General features: G+C 39.4%; 1 pseudogene; it reads right to left on the bottom strand.

The window, feature by feature from the left end:
* Positions 1–2,520: 2,520 nt before the first annotated feature.
* On the bottom strand, positions 2,521–6,267 carry LOC137028360 (C-type lectin domain family 17, member A-like; annotated as a pseudogene).
* Positions 6,268–27,844: the final 21,577 nt, after the last annotated feature.

Genomic DNA, 27,844 nt, shown 5'->3' with positions numbered 1-27,844 from the left:
GCGAAGGGGAAGGGGGGATCAGACTCCGATGTTTAATGACAAAATAAATGTATATAATTCATACACTACATGGAAGAGTACATTGTATAAGTTCATAGTGTATAGTGTGTCATTTGGGATGCAACTTATCACTATTTACTTGCATGAACTATTAATCAACAAACATGCAGTATATACAGCCTTGATGTTTGACAACCCATTCTCGACCTAACCGCAGGCACTACTCTTCACCTCGACGGTAACCCTAAAAACTTCAACATCACAGAAACACCATTTTTTACATACCAAAACACAGAACTCTTCTGATAACATTGGTCATGTTGGTAACATCGGCAATGCCGTGATATGGATGATGTCACTTTATATCGCTCAGTAAACTTAAAAATAATAATTTAAGTATAAGGGTTTACTCAAAAATGTTGAGATACACAAAAATAAAACTAAACTCCTTGTTCAGAAAATGTAATTGTTTTAATTTGCATCAGTGATTTAACAGACTTTAATTGCAGTGTACTCAATTTTTATAAGTTAGTAGTAGTAGTTAGCACCGGGTTTACAGTGTATTACTATGGTGACCATATTAACTAGTGTGACTGCATGATAATGGGTGGGCCTCAGTCAGCTCCCTAGTTCAGTAGTCAGGGCACTGATCAGGGAGTCAGCCATTTTAAGGGCTGTCTCAATCACAGAATTCTTCCAGTGCACTAAAATATTTGCTTGTTAAAAAGCGAGCAAATATTTCTCTTTATACGCATTCATCATTAAAGTCTTTCTTTGAATGTTTCCTCATATTTGTGACTTTCCTAACCACGTATTTTAACAATTATGTTATATTTTATTATATTATAGTCACACAAGTCAGGCAGACACCAGAAAACTCAGATGAATATAAATCCAATACGAAGTTTAATACATTCTGGCAAGATAATCCATAAAACAGTAACACACCTTAATCATGAGTAACACTGAACAGAAAATGAAGGAAAAGGCACAACTTAAGTAGTAAATACAAATGAGACTAATTAATCAAACACAGCTGAAACCACATGAACTAATGACAGTTACTATAGAAACAAATGAGACCTGGGAAATTAAACACAGAAAAACAGGAACTAATGAAATACATTCTAAAAGTCTGTGCATGACAAAACCAACTAAACATAATTGTGACAACTATGTTATGTTCCCCACAATGTAGATAAACTACCTTGTGTCTGTGGCAACATTCGAAAAATTGTTGAAGAAATACAAAAAATACTGTTAATGCGTGTACAATGGCATGTCCGTATTATGCTTCCACGAGGTGGGAATTTTCTTAAAAAGGCACGCATCTATTCTATGTAGCTTGCCCGGCAAAGAAGCTCAGAAAAACATGATGCTGTAAAAAATGTAGTGCTGTTTAAATTTCTTACCGGTTGCTGCGTTTTCTTTCACTTCAGCCCACTTTGATATTTGATTAATCATGCCATAGCTAGAAAAACAATGAGAAACAGCTAGCACACTTTGCTAACACACATGCATGTGCATGGAGTTCCAGTTTACTTTTTTCCAAAAATGTTACTCCACCAAACTGATGACGTTATCAAATATTGACAGATAAAAAAAAATCTATAAAATTTATGTGAGAAAACAGTTATCTTTGTAATGATATGGCTTATAGTGCCGCTCTCTGCATCTCTCTCCTGGCATACTCCTAAATACAGGTAAACTTACATGAGGAAACATGGCAAAATATGAGCAAAGTTACCTTGCTGAAGTCAAACCCTAGAGAAAGTGTGGAATTTCCTCTGTTTCTGCTGCTGAAAATGTCCTGCTCAAAATTTCTTCATTGTGATTCACAGTAACAATATATATTTATTGTCGAATTTCGCGCCATTGAAATTTAACCATGAGGATTTGCAGATTTACAGCGACATGCTGTGTATAGGTTCTACAGTAAGGATTTGTTTATTTTACTGTAAAAATGCTGTGAAAACTACAGAAATTTGTTACAGTGTGTCTGCAACCACTGTAACACTAACACTAACACTAATAAGAATATAAAACTTAAGTAATTGAATATAAATTTGGCAACATTTTACTTAAATCCTTTATATATAATGCATTATAAAAGTATTTGTAATGCATTAATTATTCCTTGTATAATGCACCTTATAATGCATTGTGTATGATCTCATTAATAATCGTAACCACAGTTATAATTATAATACTTATGTTACACCTTTAGAATATGTAATGCATTAAAACACATGAGAAACAATTTCAGATGTAACAAGGAATCTGCAATTATTATAATGCATTTTAACTTTTGTTATAATTATTTATGAAAATATATAATGCATTATAATATATTATGTATACTTTTATATAATACTTTATATATAAAGACTTTAAGTCAAGTGTTACCATAAATTTTACTGTGGAAGTGAACGTGTGTGTACATATTTCTTAGATTGTCTTAAAGAGAGAAAGTCCTTTATGTCTGTTCGTAATTACCGACAACATAAACAAGTATGTGATTTAATGACTTGTTTTAATGGTTTTCTCACAGATCCATTTAAAATGATAATTACATGGATAATCAGCCCATCCTGGTTTATAAGTTAAAACACAGTTCTGTCCTGTGTCCATTTGACCATTTGACTCTCCAGACCTCCAGAAGCTGTAAGTACAGATCAGCATTAGATGTTCAGTGCTGCTTTCTGTGTGATATGATACTGACTGTGAGAATCATTATTAGATTAAATCAGTTCAATTCAGTGATTTCTCACCCAGAGGTCATGTTCGTGTCATCAACCCATTTCCATGTGCCCTCTTCATCACTGTTAGTCAGACCAATCCAGACATTTTCTTAACAAAATCCTGAGGAGAACAATTATGTTGTAATCTGATAATGACAAAATTCAACTGACTTCACATCCTTTCACATCCATCCAAAGCAAGTACACACACTTGTACACACACATACTTATATGTGGTTTACGGGGACTCTCTGTTTTTATACTGTACAAACTGTATATTCTATCCGCCTACACTACCACTACCCCTAAACCTACCCATTACAGAAAACTGTCTGCATTTTTTAAATTTCAAAAAAACACCATTTAGTATGTTTTTTAAGCCATTTGGTTTATGAGGACGCTTCCATGTTTACGTTGTAATGTCATTATACACATTTGTGTTCTCATAAACAATATATAGAAGAACACACACACACATACTTTCCATATATAATGATTCTTATACTGTACAAACTCTTTATTCTATCCCCTAAACACAACACCTCACAGAAATCATTCAGCAAAATGTCAACCACAAGGTCAAACATTTCTGTATTCCCCTTTGAGGACAAAACGTAGAAGGACCACACAGACACTATCTTTCACTCACTTGTTCCTCTTTGTTGTTTATGATGATCAGATCTGCTCCTCTCTCTTCTGCTCTCAGTCCAGTTCTTCTTCTCAGAGGAAATGTAGTAAAAACTGGATCGAAAGTAAATCCATCCATCTAAACACAACCAGTTAAAGTATCAGCTCTTCATTCCCATCACACTGAACTACACAACTTATCATTTGCACCCAAAGATTATGTATTTTATGTTGTTAATGTTGAATGTTTGTATAGTTGTGGTCATGATTACCCTTTTCATGAAGATGTATTAGTAGACCATAGTAACTCTTTAATAAGTATAATAACACTGTCATTTCATTTGTCAGGTTTTGGTTCTTGATCACTATCTGATCTTTCTAGCTTTGATTGTGATTAGTAGCCTATCTCTCTCTTCAGTGAGGTTAATCTTGGTTAGTAGCTGGTCTCTCTCTTCTGTGTAGTTTGTGCTCTTTGTATGGATGTGGACACCCAGCACTATGACTGCAGTCAGCAGAAGAACACACAGCAGCACCAAACACACTAGAGCTGCTCTGGAGCTTCTGATCTTCACAATCACTTCCTGAACACCACAGATATGAAAATAAATGACTGAACATGTGCAGACTGATGTTTTCATCACAGAAATGAACATGATTACCTGTACTCTGCAGTGGTTGGTGTGTGTTTGTCTCTGTCCTGAAGTCATGATCTCTCACACAATCTGCACTCTCATAGATTGCCACCGTCATCTCAACTCTCTCTCTCTCTGTTTATCCCCTCAGACTCAGTCCTGATCACATCGTCATAAATACCATCAGACATTTTTGCTATTATTCTGTGACAATATTGAATGTTCTTTCTATCATTCAGCTCTGCCTGTCTCTGTATGCGTGTCTGCTTTTATCATCGCCTACAGCTGTGTAAACACAATGGAACTGTCATAAAAAATGTGTGAAGCTCAAGATCACATGACAAAAACTATTAAGTATGTTTAAAGCTGATTTAAAAACATTAACATGTTATCATCTACAAATGATTTATAAACAGATCAGCAATATTTGTTCAGTGCTGCTTTCTGTGTGAAATGAAACTGACTGTGAGAATCATTTATTAGATAATAATCAGTTCAATTCAGTGATTTCTGACCAGAGGACACATTACATTCCTGAACTCCACTGCAAGGTCCTGAAGCTCAGTACTGCTCAAACTCTTCAAAAATAAACCCAGATATCTCTAGTCTTTCATAGTTAGACATTAATATCTTAATTCTTAATGCTTTATCTGTGTAGCTCTGTTTAGATTGGCTGATCTGCTTGTCTTTGGCTGTCTGACTTTTAACACCAGAGAGAACTAAACAAGAAAACTGTTATGAGATAGATGTGTGAAGTCCAAGATCATGCAACATATGTACAAGAAAAGCTTAGATCTGATAATGAAGGACACAATCATTTAGACTATTCTTTTACTGTCACAGGATTTGGTCTTTATTTGAAGTTTTAAAGCAAGAATGTATTGGTGATGCATGAGTCAAACTGGCATCTATGATAGTTCAAGAGCAAGTTATTTTAGTCTTAGCTGTCAAAAATTCAGGAAATCTCAAGATATCTGTCCAGTGGTATCTGTGACAGTTTATTCTCTGGGGTGGGGTCTGTGGTCTCAATCACTCACCTTTTTTTTTTTTTTTTAATTCTTTGTCAGTTTATCAAAATGTCAGCAGGTCCTACACTGTGCACAGAGGAAAATGTAGTATCATTAATGAAAATACATGCTAATATGAAATTGTTTATAAGTACAGTCAACCCAATGTTGAGAAGTCCTCAAACAGGAATGAATAAAATATGCAAGTACTAACCTTAATTAAAAGTTCTATTTGTGGTTGGCTGCTTTACATGCGGCAACAAAACGATGACTGTACAGAGTAATTACCCTTGTGTGCCGTGACTAAGATGAAATGTTTTGTTCTGAAATAGGAAAAAATGAGTTTGTATTGCCTCTGATAATAGGTATAATTTAAGATGCAGTCCACACCCCTAACAAGGACTTGAAAGTTTGGAGCCTTGAGGAATTTTAATGTTTTGAATCTCATAAGAAGTGACCTATTTACACTGTGTTAGAGAATTTAATTTCCGCTTTATACGCGCACACACACACACAAGCAAACTGAGATGTGAATACTGGTATGAATTACTATGCAGTACTTAAAACATACAGAATAAACCTATGTCAGTAAGAAAGAACTTCTCTTTTGGTCAGCATTGTGTCTGAGCTATGGCTCAGAGATATACTGGTAGACTGGTGGAAATTCAACAACTGATATGAGTTTTGTATTAATATCTCTATTGCAGTTTTGCTCATGTGGCATGCAGTATTGTGTCACAAAACTTTTCATACATTTTTAGGCCTTGTCTGGTAACATTTAGTATTTTTCCGCAAAAGTCAGACATTTAAATAGGAGTCTACGCATTTGTGACTTTCACGTGAGAGCAGAAAGTTTCCTGTGCAGATTTCACAACGCATTCTATAGGCAACGCATGTAATGGAACTAGATTGAAGATCTATGACACTGTTAAGATTAATAGTGAGAAGAGCGATAGCATTGGTGTTGTGGAGAACAGATAGAATGAAGATGTAGTTTGGGGGAAAGAGTTAGGAGGGAGAAAGGCCAAGGCTGAGGATGTTTGTGGAGGCAGCCTCACGCTTGGGACCTGGGGAGGAACAGGGAGGTTAGGGAAAATTAGTGGGAAAATTAGACATCTGGGCCTGCGCCGCTAATGGAGGTATCCTCACGTGAGGGTCTGCTGTTGGAGCTGTAGGCTACAGACAGGGGAGAGGGTTAGAAACATCAGAAGGAAGAAGCTGTGAGATCTGGGCCTGTGCTGCTAATGGAGGCATCCTCATGCTTAAGTCTGCTGGAGTTAGAGTTAGAGATAGCGGTGAGGAAAGGCAGTGAGGACTGGGCCTGCAACACTCGTGGAGGCAGCCTCAAGCTAGCATCTGCTGCTAGAGCTGGAGCCTAAGGGTAGGGAACAGGGTTAGAAATAATGGGAAGAATGGATAGTGGGGACTGGCCTGCGGCACTAGCAGAGGCAGCCTTATGCACGCGTCTGCTGCTGGAGGTGGAGAAAAGTGGGGTCTGGTGGTGGAAGGATCTGAGGTGTGGCCCAGACTTTGCTGAAGGCCTACCACCACAGCCCAGCACTCAAAGAGGGCCCAGTCTTGCACAGGTAGAAGAAGTGTTTGGGGGACCTATGGGTTTTGCTCGATATATTGGTGGACAAAAATGTAGAAAAAAATCATAATAAGTTTAAATAGAATAAAAATAATCACTTAATTTGCACTGTCTATGGGGGAATGCTAAACAGACTATTTCGGTGTAGTGACCGAAAGCTATGCAAAAAATTCAACCTGGGGCAGAGCACAAGAAGGATTTGAGCTGTGCTCTTGTGGGGCTGAGCAGATGGGTGGAGAGTAAGAGCTGGCTGGGATGGAATCTGAGATTTAAGTGTGAGAATCGAATATCTGAATTAATCTTAAAGGGTTAGTTCACCCCAAAATTAAAATTCTGGCATTAATTATTCACACTCATGTCGTTCCACACCAGTAAGACCTTCATTCATCTTCGGAACACAAATTAAGATTTTTTTGATAAAATCTGATGGCTCAGTAAGGCCTGCATTGACAGCAAGTTAATTTACTTTCAATGCCCAGAAAGCTACTAAAGACATTTAAAAAAAGTTCATGTGACTACAGTGGTTCAACCTTAATATTATGAAGTGACGAAAATACTTTGTGGGGAAAAAAAGGGACTTTATTCAACAATTTCTATTGATGGGGGATTTCGAAACAATGCTTCATGAAGCTTCGAAGCTTGGTTCAGATCGTGTATCAAACTGCCAAAGTCACGTGAATTCAGGTCTTCATTACGTCATAGGTGTTTTGAGATTTCAATGGTTCACCACTGGGGGGGCGATGATCACTGTGAACCCATGAATCAAGTCTATTGGTTTTACCTGATCTCTGATCAGTTTTATACATTTGTAGACATTTTAATTAGACATTAGTAGGCCTATAATTAAAAATCATAATAGTAGTTAATAAGTCTCTTATTGGCCTGTTTAGCTGAGCCAAACAAAACAAGCCCTGAAAATTGATAAACGAAGGCATTTTATACACTTGATATTCAGTCTTATTATATAATTTATAGATTTTACTTTCAATAAAACAACAACATGTGCAAGTGACCAATAAGTGTCACCGTGGAGACGGGTGTCAGACCGCTTCGAAGCCTCAACATAATTCGGCTCATTTGCTTCAACTGTTTCAGTGTTTCACGAAGCCTTGCTCTGCCCATCACTAGTTCACAGAGATCATCACCCTCCAGTGGTGAACCATTTAAATTTCAAAATGTTTGGAAACACTTATGACATATCAAAGCCTCTTTTACTGAAATCACGTGACTTTGGCAGTTTGATACATGCTCCAAACCACTGATTCGAAACAAAAGATTCGTAAAGCTTCAAAGCTTCATGAAGCCTTGTTTTGAAATCGCCCATCACTGGTTATTGTTGACTAAAGTTGTTGTTTTTTTTGTTTTTTTGGCGTACAAAAAATATTCTCGTCACTTCATAACATTAAGGTTGAACCACTGCAGTCACATGAACTGTCTTTAGTAGCTTTCTGGGCATTGAAAGTGTAAATTAACTTGCTGTCAATGGAGGCCTCACTGAGCCATCAGATTTTATCAAAAATATAATAAGGTCTGTGGAACGCCATGAGGGTGAGTAATTATTGACAGAATTTTCATTTTTGGGTAAACTAACCCTTTAACCTTTTAACTTTCTATTTCTCTATGGCAGGGATGACTGAATGGGCTGGAGTAGAGAAAGACACGGAGGAAGATGGCGAATGTCTCGCCGGCAGGGGCGAGGGTAGGCCTCTGCGTCTTGGCATATGGGAACCCTTTTGGCCGGCGGACTGCGGAGATTCCCCAAGGTTGAAAGGTTCTTCATCAGATGGCAAGAGCTCAATTTCAGACATGTTGGGCACTTAGGACGGGGCCAAATGCAGAAAACTGTCGAGGAACATAGGTGAGTTGACTATGTACTGTATATATATGCCTCCTCTCATGCTGACAAATGTGTTCCTCCAGAAATTTGTTAATAAAACATCATTAAGAGAATGGGCAATAGTGGCTGTCAAGCTTAAAAAAGGACAAAAATTTAACTAAAAGCATCATAACAACTAATGTATTATATTCCAAGTCGTCTGAAGTAATTTGATAGCTTAGTGTGACGAACAGAGTACAATTGAAGTTATTCACTGAAAATCTTACTTGACAGACATGGTCACCATTCACTTTCTATTGTAACGATAGCTTAAACATTCTTCTAAACTTTTTTTTTTTTTACATTTCTATTCATTTGTATTCCTATTGTTTGTAATTATTTTTTTGTTTTTATTTTATTACTGACCGTTTACTTGTCTTTAATAAGCTTAAGAACGTTTTGCTTCGTTAGGCTAATAGAAGTCTAATATTAGTTTTTCATGTGCTGTTAGAATAATTGAATTGAGAAATTTTATGTCATCTAAAATGCTGGCATTATAACAACCTTTTTTCCAGGGAAAAAAAAACTATATTGTGATATATTTTGTTATTGAGAAATAAAATGACTTATATTGCAATATAAGAGTTTGGTCATATAGCCCACCCTTATATATACTTTATACTATATACTGCCGTGAGCGAGAAATATGCGGAGAGTCCTGGCTTCCTGTTTTAACCTTTGTGCCCTCTAGCTTTTACTCGCTGTATATTTCTTGTATGTGAGAGAGTGTGTTCACCACTCATTATTTCCTCTCTCTTTCAACTCTAAGTCTTCTCCAGGTGTTGGTCTGCCTTTTAGCAGGTCGTATCCTGTGAACAGCCACCTGTGGGTCACAAAGCAGCTCCCTCTCGTCCATCCCCACCATCTGCCCGACACACCAACATACACACCTGCACACACATATGCCGACATGACACCTCATGAATACAGAGTATGTGACACCATTATTTTCTGTGTTCAGTGACCGTAAAATATAGTTTGAAATATTATAGCTCCACAATTCCAAAGCTGTGTGTTCAAATTCTCATACTAGCAAAGTATTTATGCACTGATAATTTCAGTACATTAATTTTTTTTTTGTTTTCCCCTATTAATCGTCACTTTCTCTGTGGATTTAAATGGCAGGAGTGGCAGAAGTGCACTACATTGTGAAGGATCTTTGCTGTGAAATTATTGTAGTCACAACGCTACTGATTAACAGGCTGATTGCTCGATACTGATTAGCACTTCTGATTAAATACTAAATACAAAAGCACAATTAATCTGATTACAGTCTCAGAGAACTGTGGCAGACAGCAAACATTGTCACTGTCTAAACAGTACTTTTATTGCAGATGCAAGTGACAGAAATTGTCAGTCAAACTAGTCTGGTACTTGTTGTGGCCTAAGACAGACAATATCCCATCATACACTTCAGTCCTGATTGCTTGTAAATAATTTGTGGTGCTAGGAATGGACCAAATAATAGGCTTTCACTGAGGGTGGGGCCAGATTCAAATAGTGACCAGAATGCTTGTGGGCACTTTTGACAGGCAATTCTACATTATTATCCATGTTGTTATTGTGAAACGTGTAAGAATTATGCTACTCTTTTTAACACAACATAAGTGAATGGGGACTAGTAGCTCTCAAGCTTTAAAAAGAACAAAAACGCAGCATAAAAGCATCATATCAGGATGCCACAACTAATACTTTATATTTCAAGTCATCTGAAGTAATTTGATAGCTTTGTGTGACAAACAGAATAAAATTGAAGATATTCACCGAAAATCTTACTTGACAGACAGCTTAAAGTACAGCTTAAACATTCTACTAAACATCTCCTTTTGTGTTTCACAGAAGAAAGAAAGTAACGTATGTTTCAAAAGACATGGGAGTGAGAAATGATTTCAGAATTTGAACTATTGCTTTCATTTCAAACTAGTTTAACAGAGCAGATAAGCTACTACGAATGAAAAATATAAAAAAAGGAATGTGTCAGACGCTGTATTCTCTTCAGGGCCCCTGAAGGAAGGATGTTAAAGAGGAAGAAAAACAGCTTCTGCTTAAGATGTGCCGTTTAATGGGTTTTGGGGAGCGGAATCAAAGAGGCGACAGTGAATTTTTTTTCTTTTGGAAGAGCGTGTGTGTGCATGTGAGAACAGCTGAATATGCATCTCTTTTACTTAGTTCAGTACAATCATCCGTATTATGCTACTTGGTCCCAAGGACATTTCCATTGAAAAATACAACAGAAATTCTCATATCATTAAAAGCTTCAGTGAGAGGCTTGAGCTCAGTTTTGTGTATATCACACGCAGACTAAAGCCAGATTTTACAGTCGTATTCATCTCGCTGTGTTCCCTTCTACTGCATTACAGGATTTGGTCTTTAGCATTACTATTGATTTTTTGGCTCTTTCATGAAACTACAAAGCAAGAAACTTCACTGAACTCTCATAAGTGGGTTTGCCTCAGTCCAAGTTTGCAGTTCTTATCCTTTTTTCCCCCATTGTGTGTTTCAGCTTGTTCCTTTTGGTTTTGTACAAGTTGTAATGATCTGACAGATATGATGGTTTGTTAAACAAGCTTCTTCATCTGTTGTTTCTTTGACAACATAGACTAATTCTTGAGACTTTTACAAAGGAGCCTGTAGGCACTAGAATGTTTTGTTTTCTAGGGGGCTGGTTGAGTATTTGTCTTTGTCAAATAAATAACTAAAGTTTGTATTTCTTGAGTTTTCATGTGATGTTGTCGGTTGTTTCGAAGTTATTTAGTTTTATTTCTGTTTTATGTATTTATTTGTCCTTTGAATTTAATTTGTTTTTTGTTAGTTTTCCATTAGTGTTCATTTTTTTCCCCAGTATTTTATAATTTCAGTTCGTTTTTGTTTGTATTATAGTTTTAGTATTTTATGGCTGCCAGCTATTATCATGTAAATTTTTTTTTTTTTTTGGTGTTACACTTTTATAATATACCCTGTTTCTAAACATCATAAAAGTGTATTTTTGTTCTGTTTTTCCTAACATATGTTTTAATTTTTCCCAATTTATGTTTTAATTCAGTAGACAAAAATGTTGTTGCGTGCTTTCCAATTTAAAACTACACTCTAAAAAACACCCCAAGTTGGGCTGAAAATGGACAAACCCAGCGAATGGGTTGTTTTAACCCATGGTTGGGTTAAATGTTTGCCAAACCTGCTGAGTAGTTTTATTTAACTCAAAAATTACTGTATTTCTTCCTTAAAATGAACCCAAAGTATGTTGGAAATTAACATTCATTGATATGTTTAATAAATTAATATTTATTAATGCATTTAATTAATATTAATTAAAGAATAAACATTATTAAATGGCTTATTAATACATTTTTACCTTACCTTATTATTATTGTAATTTGATTATTATTATTTTTTAATTTCCAACCTATTTTGGGTTCATTTTAAGCAAGCAATACAGTAATTTTTAAACAATAGTTGGGTTAAATAAAACTGCCTAGCACGTTGGGCAAACATTTAACCCGACCGCTAGGTTAAAATAACCCAATTGCTGGGTTTGTCCATTTTCAACCCAACTTAAGTTGTTTTTAACCCAGCATTTTATAGAGTGTATACATAAAGGGGATATTCTGCATATTTTACAACAAATATAAGTTCTTCTTACCTAAAATTGTCATCAAACATATCAAATTTTAAGTCATGGCAACATGGCATTTTCCGTTTAAAGTAAAGTTCATTGTAAAGTGAACAGTTTTTTCAACTGTGAGTTCTAAAACCTCATTCTTCTACTGCAGATGGGATCTTTGAGGGATTTGATGCCCACTTGGTCAGTCCCACCCTGCTGTGCTTGCAGACAATTGATGCGTGATTGCAAACGGCAAAGCCATAAGTGGTTTAGGGGAGAAGCATCAGTGAAAACGCCATGTCCAAAAATCCCCTCTTATACAACACGCAGAAGAGAAACAGGAGGAGTTCCCATCCACATTCATCCTCTCTGCTCTTCTCATCTGCTTTGTCCACACCCTTATTCATCACAACCTTTTTTTTTGTATAAGCACTTCATTTTGGTTGACAGACAGAATAAGTAGTGTCAGCAAGTAGATTGAAAAGTTCTTTACAGAAGTTGTAATCTTTTGTTTCCCTCTAGGAAAAGAAACCCCAAAGTTTGGCTCACACACAAAGCCAATTATAAGCACAGTAAAGGGACATTTTATCAGGCGGCAAAGCTGTCTGTCAGAGATGTAGATGGTTTGGCTGAAGTCCCTCATATATCACTCCCGAATGGCTTGAAGACGAGGTCAAACATCTCAGTGAGCAAACTCCTTCACTATCTTACATAACCACTTTATGGAATGAAAATTTTACATTACGAGACGTGTTTGGTTGTCCACTCTGTGCAGTTTTATTGTGTGTCTTTTATACCCATAAAATAGTCAATATTGTTTTACTTAAGAATTTATTATCATACATTAAAACCTATACTGTATATTACATAAATGACCATTTATATTTTATAAAACAATTCATTATAATTTATACTGTACAGTAAATGTGTTTTAGAGAGCCAAAATCAATTTCTCTTCCGCTGTTAATAAATTAATTTTCTTACTTAGTCATAAATAACTTCTCAATAACACAGTGTCCTCCAGAATCTGTACCAATTTGTGTATTATTTAATAGACATGACAGTTCAATGAAAGAAGGGAGAGTGAGGCCAATGTGAAGGAGAGCAGGGTTTGACAAATGAATCATGACTCACAACTTTGAATCATGACAATTAACGGCGTCACTGAAGCATTCCAGAGAGGCGAAATTGCTCAAATCCACAGCACACACTCAGAATGAGATTAGGGTGGGACGTTTCTGAACAAACCGCCTCTGCTTGGATGGACTGGGAGGAGGCGTTTGTGCATGGGAGAGAGTAGAGAGCTATTCTCCTATTGCCACATATTGAAATATGTGAGAATAGGAAAAGAGGGGGTGTAAGTTTCTTTGCTGACGTTTTTGCTGATTTTTATAGAATCTCCCACTCTACATTATGCAATTATACTCTGCATTTTTTTTTTTATTCCAAGCTTAACTTACAAATTTATCTTAAAGATATCATATTAATAATCATTCATCAGTAAATTAATCAATATAACACTCTTGATGTTCCAAAATTGGGAATCTAAATTCTGCGTGTTATAATTGCAGTGATATGATCAGAACTGACTGATCGGTTGAAATCACAACTCCATTTTAGAGATTTGATGAGCCTCCAGCATCTCTAAAAAATTCCAACTCAAATGTCTGTGGCTGTATGCTCAAGGAACTTCAAAAAAGAGAGAAAAAGACAGTAAAATCCAGATAAGATTCACTTCATAAAAAACACCTACGCACATTCATATAGATGTGCAAAATCAGCAGTTTAAGGACAGAAATGATTAAACTATGTGGGAATCTTAGCACTCAAGAAAAGTCCAACTGCATGAGAACTGGTAAAAAAAAGAACATTCTGAGTGCTGCATAATAACGCTAACGGCTCATGACAACGGTTCATACATCATTAAAGCATTTGAAGTTGGCTTTGATATTAAAGCTTTGACTCAATTTTTTTCTTATTACTTTGAGTTACAGGACAGAGTATATGATTTGATTTCTCGTCTTCCCTACACATTGGCTGCATATCCATTTGAAACTTATAGACTACTATGCGCTAAAAGTATGTACTTCACTGATGAAAGGAAAGTACATAGCCTACTTTTGAGTGAACACCTCTCAGTGCTTGCGTTGTGGTAGAAGTTTTAGCATAGCTAAGCATTAGCATCTATTAAGATTCTACACAAGTATTGGGACATGCTAACAAGTCATAAACTTGTGTCTTGTTATCACAGACCCCATTTGCATTTAAGTGTTAGCTTAACTATGCATTAGCATCTTTTAAGACAGTACACCAGTATTAAAATTCTAAAAAGAACTTATGTCTTGATACCAGCTCCCATTTCAATGTTTGCCTTTGCATTTAGGTGTTAGCACAGCTACATGTTAGCATCTCTTAATATACAGTAGTACACCAGTGGAACATGCTAAGTCATAAACCATGTCTTGATGTCACAGACCCCTTAATTTTGGCATAAAAGCAATTGTTAACATATCTAAGTATTAGCATCTTTTAAGTATGTCAATTAAGGACATGATATCACATCTATAAATCTGCCTTGATACCAAAGACCCCATTTTAATGTTTGCATTAGCACTTAGGTCTCAGCATATGGGTTAGTCTTAAGACAGCAGACTACACCAGTATTTGGACAAGCTAAAAAGTCATGTGCTGCTTCCCAATTCGCATAGGCTATACTATTATCCTACATCCTATTATTTTACATAGTATTCGAAATTAGAATTAGTGTGTCTCAAATCTTAGTATGAGTATTAATGAGTATCCCACAGATAACAGGATGGTCTACTCAGTTAGAATTCGAAGTGCAGATCCACGCTCACTCTAATGGCTAATATTGCCCACAACACATTGCATGTTGGACAAGGATTCGATTAGAACTACAAACACAAATAAAAATTGTTAAAAACTACAAACATGGCAGATGTGCAAAAGGTTTAGATAAAGGGGTTTGAGTGAGCCTATCTAATCTGTAGCCTATCTATCCTGATGAAAAATAATTATTCATTAACTTCATTAAATGAAATGCACCATTATGCAAACACATGAGGAGAGTTGTCCGCATGAAAGACCCACGACTGGCAGATCAATGGTCTACTACATTTCTCTCTAATACAGTAGGTAGCCTAATTAAATGAAATGGGGAGGATGTTAACTGTGACAAGATGATTGACAATGCAATTTAAACAGTGACAGGAGCGGTCCGTTAAAGATACAATTATGATGAAGTAGTATGTCCCACAGCTTGCCTATTCATGCTGCGTACTCAAAAGTGTCTTAATGTCACAGATGCCCATTTTACATTTGCTTATACTGTAAGTGTTAGCATAGTTAAGTATTAGAATTTATTAAGCATAGTTAAGCATTAGCAGATACTACACCAGTATTTGGACATGCTAATAACAAGTCATAAACTTGTGTCTTGATATCTCAGACCCCCTTTCAATCTGTGTGCTAGAATAACTAAGCGTTAGCCTCTAGTAAGTACTGGGACATGTTTGAGCCTCACATTTACATTAAAGGGATAGTTCACCCAAAAATGAAAATTTGATGTTTATCTGCTTACCCCCAGTGCATCCAAGATGTAGGTGACTTTTTTTGTTCAGTCGAATGCAAATTATGATTTTTTCCCTGCAACCGCTGCCGTCTGTCAGTCAAATAATAGCAGTGATTGGGAACTTCAACTATAACAGTAAATAAAACTTGCTTAGACAAATCAAAATTAAAACCTGCGGCTCGTGACGACACATTAATGTCCTAAGACACGAAACGATCGGTTTGTGTGAGAAACCGAACATTATTTATATAATTTTTACCTCTAATACACCACTATGTCCAACTCCGTTCAGCTTCCTGCTAGTGAGGTCAAAAAACGCGTTCTGGTGACGGAAGTGATGTCTCGCCCATATACTTCAATGAGCGCGAGACATCACTTCCGTTGTCAGAGCGCGATCAGACCTCACTAACCGGAAGTTGAACGCAGTTGGACATAGTGGTGTATTAGAGGTAAAAAATTATATAAATAATGTTCGGTTACACTATGCACTTATGCCATGCACTATGTACTCTAGTGTCTGATGTAATTTATAAGGTTATTTTAACATAAGGTCCAGCGCTTTGTTTTTCTGATTAATTAAGTGTGTCATCTGGGAATTTGAAGTGCACTTTATCTTTTTGGGATATTCAGTCTGATCACACTATTTATACTACAAAATGACATAAAATAGTGCATAAGTACAAAAATTGGGACAAATCTACTTTCTGAACAGTTTTGGTATGCTAAGGCCCCATTTACACTAGTGCATTTTTGTTTTAAAGCGCATATGTTTTGCTACGGTTACGCCTGTCTTTTACACAACGCCAGCATTTTCGAACCTCAAAAACTTTTGAAAACGATGCCCACATTCGCTTTGCGTATCCTTGATGACCATGTAAACAATAACATGGAGACCGAACTGCAATCTTTGCTGGCTTTGATTTGATTTTTAGCAGCCATTGTGCAGTTAAACTCTGCATTTTTTTATATTGCAGCTACCTACATGCGCAAGAGGCAATTGTTTACACTTGTATGCGCATGCCCAGTGTGCATGAATGGTCATTTGACATGCGTTTTCGGTTGTGTAATCGGAGATAGACGGAGATCGTTTCTGAGGATCGTTTTCATTTTAACCTGTTAGCCAGCACCCCAGCTTTTGGAACATCCCAAATAATGACATACCCAAACTAAAACAGATACAGTTCATGAACCCTTTGCACTAAAAGCATAAGTAAGGTCTCATTTGAAAGCAGACACTTTGCAGTTTATGGTAAACTCATAATTAATTATTGTCACAATGAAGAAAATAGTTAAAAATAGCTTTGAAATTTTGAAAAGTTATTAGAAATGTATTTTTATGAAATATATGAAGTTGGCCTTGTGACAATCTAGAAATGCACTGCAGCTAAAGCCACATGTCTGACCATGTTATATTTCAAATCTGAAGATGATAGGTTTAAAAAAAGGTTTTATTACATGTTTTTCAAGACCATGTCATGAGACTTTATATAGAAAGGACTCTAAAATGTTAACTGATGTTTATTGTCATCTATTCAAGGGTATTGTCGATATTGTGTTTGTGGTGCTAAGTGCCCCATTCAGTTTCAGTCTCCCCTGAACACATTCACACCTCTCCAGCCAGCTTATAGTCTCTAATTATTCTTTTCTTTTGTCTCTATTATAATTACTGATGTTTTATTCAAGATGATTTAATCCCTCATTTCATTCACCAAACTTCTCACTTCACCTTCTTTCAAACTGTATCTAATTCCCTTCTTGGAAAAAAAAGAGAGAAAAAAAGTGAGCTTTACGATTCAAAATGATTTATTTACATTAGCTCAGAACAGGTGCATCTCTGGGCTCGTTAGCATATTAGCTTAGCACACCAACAAAATACAACAATTTATAAGATTAAAGCCATGTTTTTGCTCCAAACTTACTAGTCGATTGTTTTAAATAACCTTCTGTGACGTGGTGTGGCTTCGGATCAAAAATCAGACAGAAAATATATCATTTTAGGCTATTCTGCACAATGAGAAAAGCTACCTCGATTAGCATTGCATTATAAATATAATCTACTATTATGAATACCTGACATGGCGTGAAGATAAACCACATATCGTCACAATCGTCACAAACACAGATAAACCACATATCGTCACAATCGTGTATTTATTACTTTCAAAAGTGACGTTCGGTATTTTTATATCAATGATTATAACGATGTCTGGTAGCCTCTGTTAGTTCCGTGTATGTCACATGATTGCCTCTTGTTCATGCTGTATTATTTGTGGACTAAAGGTGCACAGAGCGCCCTCCGGCTGCAGGTATGAGTTAAAAACACAGTAGTCAGTGTATACAGCGCTCATATAATGACAACAGCGTCTTTGGGTAAAAATTTAATAAATATTACTCCTCTGTATAGAAAATTGACATAAACGTATGACAGTCCATCAATATTTCTCCAAATGTGCATGCTTTTAAGCTAAAAGCCCCGAGGGATGTTATTTTGTGGAGTTTTTTCATGATGATCGTACAGAGTTTTTTTTCTCAATGGCTGACGCTGACGCTCATATTTCAATGAAAAGGTAACGACTCCGTTTCTCATATTCATAACTCCCGACGCATATTAACAAATAACGGTCACTATACGATGTTGAGTGTAAAATAAAGATTAAAAATTGAAGCTTGAGTCTTTTTAATGATGTATAATTTGATGTATAGTTTGTCAAGGTAAAATGCCATTTTTAAAACGAAAACGCACCAGGGTAAACGGTTCCTAACAAACAATGATTTTGGAATGTGCTAATTCTGATCTCACATACTGTTTAGGAAAGATTCCAAATGACCATTCGCAAAGACCCGCCCCCTTTAGTTGCGGTTACTACGTCCGACAAGCCATGCCGCTCTCACGCCACACATCATGTTCTCATGCAGTGAAAAATACATCTCAGAGCAAAGAGGACACTGACAGCAGACTGTCGGCAGACAAGACAGAGCAGGTTACTTTTGATATGTTTTACATTAAATTTGTAATATATCAAAGAAATTTAAACAATAAATACAGTTTTGTGGCTATTTAATGTGTCATGACAGAACACTGTAGCACCTCAGTTCAAGTGGCTCGTGAACCTATCATCTCTTCCATTTTTTAAGTTCAAATCCACCAACATTAATCAACTAAATCCCCTGACTGCTTTGTCCAACAAAATGATGGATTCAGCGTTATGATTGGTTAGATCACCTGTCAATCAAACTCCTGGTGAAGAGTCAGTTGGGACAAAGACACTTTCACAGTTCATTTATGTGGTCTTGGTTCTGTTCTAAGTTGAATATGGCTGAAGAAGTCCATGTACATGTCTGGGACCCCCATGGAACAACTGAAGATTGGCTTTGATTTTATTTGAGAAGGTTTTATAGACTGTGTTCTCTGTGTAGACTGGAGAACTGATGGGTTTGGAGGTCTGTCAAAGTCTGTTATATCTGTTCTGTTTTACAGATATTTGAAGACCATTGCCATATATGTGAAAGAGAATATCTGAAGATTTACTCAGAAGGACTGTCAGCATGAAAAGGATAATGAGAGAGATCAATCGCCCTCTCTTTCTCCGTGTCTCTCTCTTCTACATACAGATCACCCATGCATTCCAGCATCTGCGTGACCCGTGAATGAGTGCGGTATGTGTTCATGGCCGCAGCGATGCCAGGCCTGCCAGAGCCCATTTGTCAGTGCATGTGAGTAATGAGTTTAATCTCTCCAGAGACTGTGCATTCATATGCTGTGATTGGGCTCGAGCCACGTCAGCTACAGGATCTTAATCTAAAATTGGCCTTTAATGCTTAAACTAATTTATGCACCAGCATGGAAGACTTGCTCATGCTGTTCCCGCCTTTGTCTTGTACCTCTCTGCTGAGCAAGCCTTTCAATTATTTATTTATTTATTTAAAGCAGATAAATGGCACAGAGGGTGACCATCTGAGAGGTGCATTATGGGTAATGCTTCATCTTCAGTCAGTAAGCTTGTGAAAAGATGCCTGGTTCCAGGAAGAAGTGTAATGACCCGCTGATGTGTGAGGACGCATACATGGATAAACTCACAAACTCACACTCCAATTATCTTGCACCTGTCTGGCTTTCAATACAAGAGAATTTTATTAAAGTAATGTTCCCAGCACGAGTCCATTCTTAGATCTATGTTAACACAGCGTGGATAGCCCTCCTAGGTTAGATAGTGCTGACTGGCACACACTTCAAACTCATGAACATTGCACAGAGTTCATCGTAAACTCAGTGTTGAAAAGATACTATCAGTTCGTCACAGACATGGGACCATTACGAGCATTAGAGCTCTTCTGAATGTGCAGCCAATGGGAAAATGATTTGAACATCTTCATCTGGCCGTATTTTATAACCATAACAAATCCCACATATCCAGATTTATGTACAACACTGTTCAGACATAGAATGTTTGGCAAATATCTGAAAATACCCGTGATGCAAAAGAGATCCAGCCGGGTAAATATAAAAATGTATCAAGAAAGTGTTTATAAATGTAGGCAGATTATTGAAGATGGAAGGAAAGAGTAAATTAGCTGAAAAACTGCATAAAAGAGCAATAAAATGTAAATGAAAAGTATTTATTTTAGACTCTTGGTGACATTGAAACTACGTTGGTTGAATTTCTAATGAAAGATGTTTTTTTTTTGTTTTTTTTGGGTGTTTAACCGCTGATGTCAGCTCTGCAGGGACAAGAATCGAATATGTATTATTTGACTCTCTTGAGACAATAACAGGAATTTAAATAATTTAAAAGACAGGTTGCTAAATAAATTCATGCATGTGTAAGTTGTGGCAAAAACTCTGTCTTTCTGTATTCCCCAGACAGAGTATGCATCCCATAATGAACCTTTATACTTCATTTACATTCTACATGTGTTTAGAAATGTTTCTGAAAAGCAGATCATGTTCAGAGAGCTCAAAGTATTGAGAGAAAAAAAAAAAACAATTAAATATTGGTCCTGGTTTTATATTGGAATAATTTAACATTTGATTTTGCACTTTAAAATTATTGCAAAGGCTTACATATCCAGATTATGTAATAGGCGTTTAATGGCAAACTACTTTTTAATCAAAGATGCTTGTGTGTATGTGAGTGCGAACAGAAAGAAAGAGAGGGAGAGAAAGAGAGCATAGAAACGTCCTCTGGATTGACAGGTTAAATGATAGTTTAAAAAAGATAACTCTGAAGGACCTGAAATTACAGTCGTTAACTCATTTGAAACCAGGTTGATCTGTAGCTTTGAGGTTAAATGACTCTGATATGGTAATCAGAGCATTTCATCTTATCCTGAAGGGCCATTCACTCAATCCGCATGTAGGCCGAAGCATTACTATACAGAACATCATGTCATTTAAGTACTAAGTGCTTGATGTGACTATTTGAGCCTTTACAATATGCAAAATATCCACAAATTTGTATATTATATCAAAAGTGATATGGACCCCACAGAAAATGCAACTTATTTTTGTTTTAATGTCATTAAAAAGAAAAGAACATGGTTGGTAATTGTTAGATATTTTGGTCAAATGATTGTTTATATAAATGTACATACTTAATTGCACATTTTTTTACCCTTTGTAAAGATAAGATGGTCTAATAAGTAATTGAAAAGATTTTAAAAAACTCCTCTGACAGTTACCGTCTTACTTACCATCTTATTTACCCTCACCCTTTTATTTAGGGGAATTCATGAGGTTTCATTTAAGAAATAAAATGTAATATTAGCTGTCTCCAGCATTAGCTATTACATTTAAGATATGAGCATAATGTTACTTTAAAATGATGTGAGACTGTGGCGTCATCAGCCAATCAGTGTTGTCATGGTGTTTATCATGCAGTCCTGGCTTAAAATTAAAATTTAGTTGTGCGTTTTAGTTCTCATTAACAGATCTTAAACACTTTTAAACTTGCACTGCATCTGAAATTCGAATACTTCCTTACTATATAGTATGTGAAAAAACGTCTTGGGTTACGAGTGTAACCCTTGTTCCCTGAGTAAGGGAACGAGACGCTACGTCAGTGACGTGATGGGAATCCTCTGCATTTTTGTGTTCGTGAAGCACTATTGTATCCAACCAATGAGAGAACGTGACGTCAGAGGCGGGCAACGTCGCGGACCAGAACCTATAAAGCATGCCCAGAAACAAAGAACGCTAGCTTCTGTGATATGTCTGAAGTAAGCGCTCCAGGCATGCTGGAGGTACGGCAACGTGACGTAGCGTCTCGTTTCCTTACTCAGGGAACAAGGGTTACACTCGTAACCCAAGATGTTCCCTTTCGTGGGAACTATCGACGTTACGTCAGTGACGTGATGGGAACGCTGTCCCCACTACGCCGTGCCTCCGAGTGCCTGGCTGCTATCTTGTAACACCAAAGCACCCGGAGTACTACTCACATTAAGATTATAAAATCTGATGAAGGTGTGCTGGGATGACCATCCAGCAGCGCCACAAATATCCGCCAAGGAAACTCCTGACATGTGAGCTTTTGAAGCAGCCATACCTCTAGTTGAGTGTTCCCTAACATCCAAGGGGCATGGACGCCCCAGGGCTTTATACGACAATGAGATGGCCTCAACCACCCATTTACTCATCCTCTGCTTAGACGCTGGGCCCCCTCGACTCGGGGACCCATAACATACAAATAGTTGGTCTGATTTTCTCCACAGGGCAGCTCTGTGAACATAAGCGTCCAATGCCCTCACAGGACTCAGCAGATTAAGTTTTTCCTGATCCGGATTAGTAAACGGAGGGGGATAAAAAGCCTCCAAAACGATAGGACCTGGGACCCTAGTGGGGACCTTAGGAATGTAACCAGGCCTTGTATGTAGAAAGGCCTTAACCATGCCTGGTGCAATCTCTAAACATGATGGTGAAACCGAAAGAGCTTGAAGGTCACCTATCCTTTTCAAGGATGAGATGGCCAGTAAAAACACAGTCTTCAATGTGAGCATTTTATCTGACACATCTTCCAAAGGTTCAAAGGGCGCCTCAGCCAACCCTTGTAACACAATGGCTTAGTCCCAGGTCAGAGATTTTGGGCGTACTGAAGGCCTCAGCCTCAGTGCGCCACGAAGGAAGCGAACAACTAAGGGGTCTCGACCTACCAAGACACCACCCATAGGAACATGATAGGCTGAAATAGCAGCCACATACACTTTTAATGTGGATTGAGTTAAGCCTTCTGAAAGCTTTTCTTGGAGGAATTGAAGCACATAGCTGACAGATGAGTGGACCGGGTCCACCCTATGATGGCTACACCATGTAGCGAAAACCTTCCACTTATACATATAAAGCTTCCTTGTAGATGGAGCTCTGGACTGAAGGATGGTCTCCACAACCTCGGTTGGGAGACCAGATTCTATGAGCCTTGCCCCCTCAGGGGCCAGGCCCACAGTTTCCACATTTCTGGACGGGGATGTAAAATCATGCCGCCCGCTTGGGACAGGAGATCCTGTCTGACTGGAAGCTCCAGAGGAGAGCCGTGAAGAAGTGATACTAGGTCCGCAAACCATATTCTTGTTGGCCAGAAAGGAGCCACCAATATCAGGTCTACCCCTTCCTGACGGACTTTGTCCAGAACTCCCGGGAACAGAGAGACTGGGGGAAAAGCATACAGACGTCGCCTCGGCCACGTCTGTATCATGGCATCCAACCCCAGAGGAGCTTGGTGCCTCAGAGAGTACCACAGAGGGCATTGAGTTGACTCCTCTGTGGCAAAGAGATCGACTTCCGCTCGACCGAATGTTTTCCATATGAGCTCCACTACCTCTGAGTGAAGCTTCCATTCCCCCAGACTCGCGCTCTGCCTCGACAGAGCGTCCGCCCCCATATTCAAATACGCCGGAATATACGTCGCCTTTAGCGAGAGTAATTTCCCCTGGGTCCACAGGAGGATGTGACTGACCAGTTTGCATAGTGGCCGAGACCGCAGTCCCCCTTGGTGATTTATGTAGGAGACCACCGTAGTGTTGTCTGTCTGAACCAACACATGGTGGCCCCTCAGGTCGGGGAGGAAGTGCTTCAGAGCCTGAAACACTGCCAGCATCTCCAGCCGATTTATGTGCCAGGAGAGCTGGTGTACCTCCCAGTGACCTTGAGCTGAGTGACCACTCATGATCGCTCCCCAGCCCGTGAGGGACGCATCTGTCGTAAGCATTACGCGACGACATGAAGTTCCCAACACGGGTCCCTGGGACAGGAACCAAGGCTTTTTCCACATGACCAGAGCACGAAGGCACCGCCGCGTGACTTTGATCATGTGAAAAGGATTTCCCCTCGGAGAAAACCCCTTGGTCCTGAGCCACCACTGTAAGGGTCTCATGTGCAGAAGGCCAAAAGTAACAACGTTGGACGCAGCTGCCATCAGACCCAACAGTCTCTGAAACTGTTTTACAGTGAGTGACCGGCCTAACTTCACCCCATTCACGGCCCCGAGAATGGAAGTCACACGAGCGGGAGTCAATTGCGCCTGCATCGTGATGGAATCCCAGATTACCCCAAGATAGTTGGCAACCTGACTCGGAACCAGCACACTTTTCTTGGCGTTGAGCCTCAGCCCAAGCTTCTTCATGTGCGACAACACAACATCTCGATGTTGAGCTGCCAGACGTTCTGTTTGAGCTAAAATCAACCAATCGTCGATATAGTTCAGCACGCGGATGCCCTGGAGTCTCAGCGGAGCCAAGGCTGCATCCACGCACTTCGTGAACGTGCGGGGTGATAGTGATAGGCCGAAGGGAAGAACCTTGTATTGGTATGCTTCGCCCCCGAAAGCAAACCTGAGGAACTTCCTGTGAGAAGGATGGATGGAAATGTGAAAATATGCGTCCTTCAGATCTATCGCCACAAACCAGTCCTCGGATCTGATCTGTGGAAAAATCTGTTTGAGTGTAAGCATCTTGAACTTCAACTTCTTTACAGATCGATTTAGTATACGAAGATCTATGATCGGACGCAACCCCCCATCCTTCTTTGGAACAATGAAGTAGCGGCTGTAAAAGCCCGACATTTTGCTGGGAGAGGGAACCCGTTCTATAGCCCCTTTTTGCAAAAGCGTCGTAACCTCTTGTTCCATTACCAGAGACTGCTCTGGAGCTACCACTGTGTGAATCACTCCACTGAACCTGGGCGGACGAGAACCGAACTGAATTCTGTAACCCTGTTCTACCATGAGCAGCACCCATTTCGAAATATTCGGAAGAAGTTTCCATTCCCCCAAAAATTCTACTAAGGGAACCAGCCTCTCGAGACTGGTCTCTGGTGTTTTTTGAGCACTTGGCTCGTTTATCTGGCATGGCGCACCGGCAGATAAGCGAATCATGTGCTGGCCGACCCTCCTCGAAGGATTGACGGGGACTGCTGCGCCCTGTCGCACACTGGGTGGCAGGGTTGGCAGAACAGCCCCCTGAGGGCACCGATGGGGAACGATAGATGTTAATCGTCGAACCCCTTCGGAGGGGACTGCCCTCAGAAACCCTGACCCATGACCGTCAGGATTTCTTTTGGGAAGCCTTCCGGGAAATAATGACGGTCCTCATATCCGCCCTACCCCCAGAAGGCTTCTGCTGTACAGCGTGCACCGGTCCCCAAGCTTTCCGCGGGGGAGCACGGGCGGCCACACTAGCTTTCTGCTGGGACCTGTATCCCGAGGAGCCGGCTATCGGCTGAGGCTGCTCCCGCCCAGCAGCCTCAGGGGGATGAGATTTCCGGGGAAGGAATCTTTGGAACGCCGCTTTCTGTTTTTTCGCCTCCTCGAACCTGTCGACGACAGTAGCAACTGCGTCACCGAACAGGCCCTCGGAGGAAAGCAGCGCATCCATAAGGATATGTTTGTCCTTATCCTTAATATCTGCGAGATTGAGCCACAGATGTCTCTCCGTGGCCACCAGGGCTGCCATAGAAAGGCCTACTGACTTGGCCGTCTCCTTGGTGGCACGGAGAGCTAAATTTGCGGCTTTTCTCAACTCTTGAATCGTTTCAAAAGTAGCTTCCCCAGTCTCCTCAATCTCCCCCAGCAGATCAGCTTGGTATGCCTGCAGTATGGACATTGTGTGCAGACATGCCACAGCCTGACCCGCTGCCGAATAAGCCTTGCCCACCAGACTCGATGTTTGTTTTAGTGGTTTGGTGGGCAACGTCAGGGATTTCAGGGACGATGCAGACTCGGGCGAGAGATAGCTCGCAAGCGTCTCCTCAACTCGAGGCATCGCCCCATACCCGTGTTGCTTCAGCCCCGTGATATTACTGTACATTGTCGTTTGTGGGGGTAGTGACCTAGCTGGGAGCAAGCGTTCATCTAACTTGCTTTTTATTTTTGGAACGCTCTCCTCAGCGGGCCAGCTTATTTTCAGTTTTTCTACTGCCCGGGTCACTACCTCCATAAGCTCCTCATGGGCTGGAGATGAGGATGACGGTCCCTCATCACCACCCTCGACACCTTCAACATCAACCTCCTCGGAGGAAGATATATTCAGTGCCGGTGCCTCCCTTTGCGGGGAAGAAACCGCAGCGCGTGCTTCCACCACCAAAGGAGAGACACTAGATCTAGCAGGTAAGGGAAGCGATAAGGCAGAGCCCGTCTCTTCCCCCTCTGCTAGATCCATTTGTGAACCCCACGAGTGCAGCCTTCGCTGTGCCTCGGCAGCAGCGGGACCAGACCCGCGGGGAACACTCGCCGCGGCACCCTCCTCAAAGAGCGCCCGGCGTGAGCGCAGCGCCCTGAGAGTGAGCCGCTCACAGTGCACACAGACAGCCCCCTCAAGAGCTGCCTGTGCGTGCTCAACTCCCAGGCATTTCACACACATCTCGTGTGTATCTCCCTCCACGATGAATCGCGGGCAAGGAGGTGCACACTTAGTGAAACGCCTGCTTTTCTCCGTCATTTTATATATATATATATGTATGTCTTTTATGTGTCTTGTTTCACTTGTTAGAAACTCTTGTCCTCAGACGAAGAGATCACTTTCTGGCGAGATGGTAGACAGACAACAGTAAATAAGACAGACAAGATACAAATAGCGCTTAATGAAGACAACAGAAGCTAGCGTTCTTTGTTTCTGGGCATGCTTTATAGGTTCCGGTCCGGGACGTCGCCCGCCTCTGACGTCACGTTCTCTCATTGGTTGGATACAATAGTGCTTCACGAACACAAAAATGCAGAGGATTCCCATCACGTCACTGACGTAGTGTCGATAGTTCCCACGAAAGGGAACAGCAGTCCAAAAGAGTAGTATGTCCGAAAACATAATTCGAGAAACAATAGGTGAAAAGTCCCCAGATGACTTACTACTTCCACCGAGATTCTGAAGTGCGCATTTGATGGACACTTTGATGGTACTGACTTATTTACACTGTTAAAGAGTTGGATTCTCATGCTAAACATGGCCAAAGTTTCAAAACATGAGTTGGACTTATGACGGAGTATTTCTGTGCCAAAAATACTTACAAATCCTCTTAAATTTCAAGATCTTTTTTTCGAGTATGTGCCTGTGTGACATCACTAAAGTCGGAATTCCTTGTATGGGCACTTGTCCCGGAAGAGCGCGCTCACACAAGTCGACCAGAACGAGAGAGCAAGAGCACGTCCATCTACAAGCTTCATTTGGCTTTAAGGAAGTCATCAGCAGCCTTGCACAGGATTTGCTCGAGAAAGATTTGTCACTTTGTTTTGACGCAACTGACGCTTGTAGATCACATTAACATTAACTGAATTTCATTCATACTACCCATATTCAATGCAGAACATACTTTTTTTAACTGTTGCAAAATAAATTCAAATTCAAATGTAGCACACACTTAGACAGTATGTAGTTTCTGACGCAGTGTTGGACTACTGTTATTAAATATAATATATGAATAATTAAGTTACGCACACTTGATTTTTCCTTTCCTCATAACCTGTACTTCACTCTTAGCGTGACTTTTGTTTAAACTTTCTCTTCTGTCTGTTTCTCCTCTACAGGGACACAAGTGCACTTCAAATACCCAAGTTCCCTCTTTCCCTCACCACTGTGCTTCCATTCATTCTCTCAGACACAGAGGACACGAGCACACCCAGACAAACACAACATCTGACAGAACGAACCAGCTAAGGTGGAGGCATCATTTAGTATTTATAAAATGAGTCTGTCGGAGCT

Source organism: Chanodichthys erythropterus, chromosome 10 (assembly GCF_024489055.1).
Source record: "Chanodichthys erythropterus isolate Z2021 chromosome 10, ASM2448905v1, whole genome shotgun sequence".
Taxonomy (NCBI): Eukaryota; Metazoa; Chordata; class Actinopteri; order Cypriniformes; family Xenocyprididae; genus Chanodichthys; species Chanodichthys erythropterus.
Note: the sequence above shows the minus strand (reverse complement) of the source record. Positions and strands in the feature narration are given on the sequence as shown.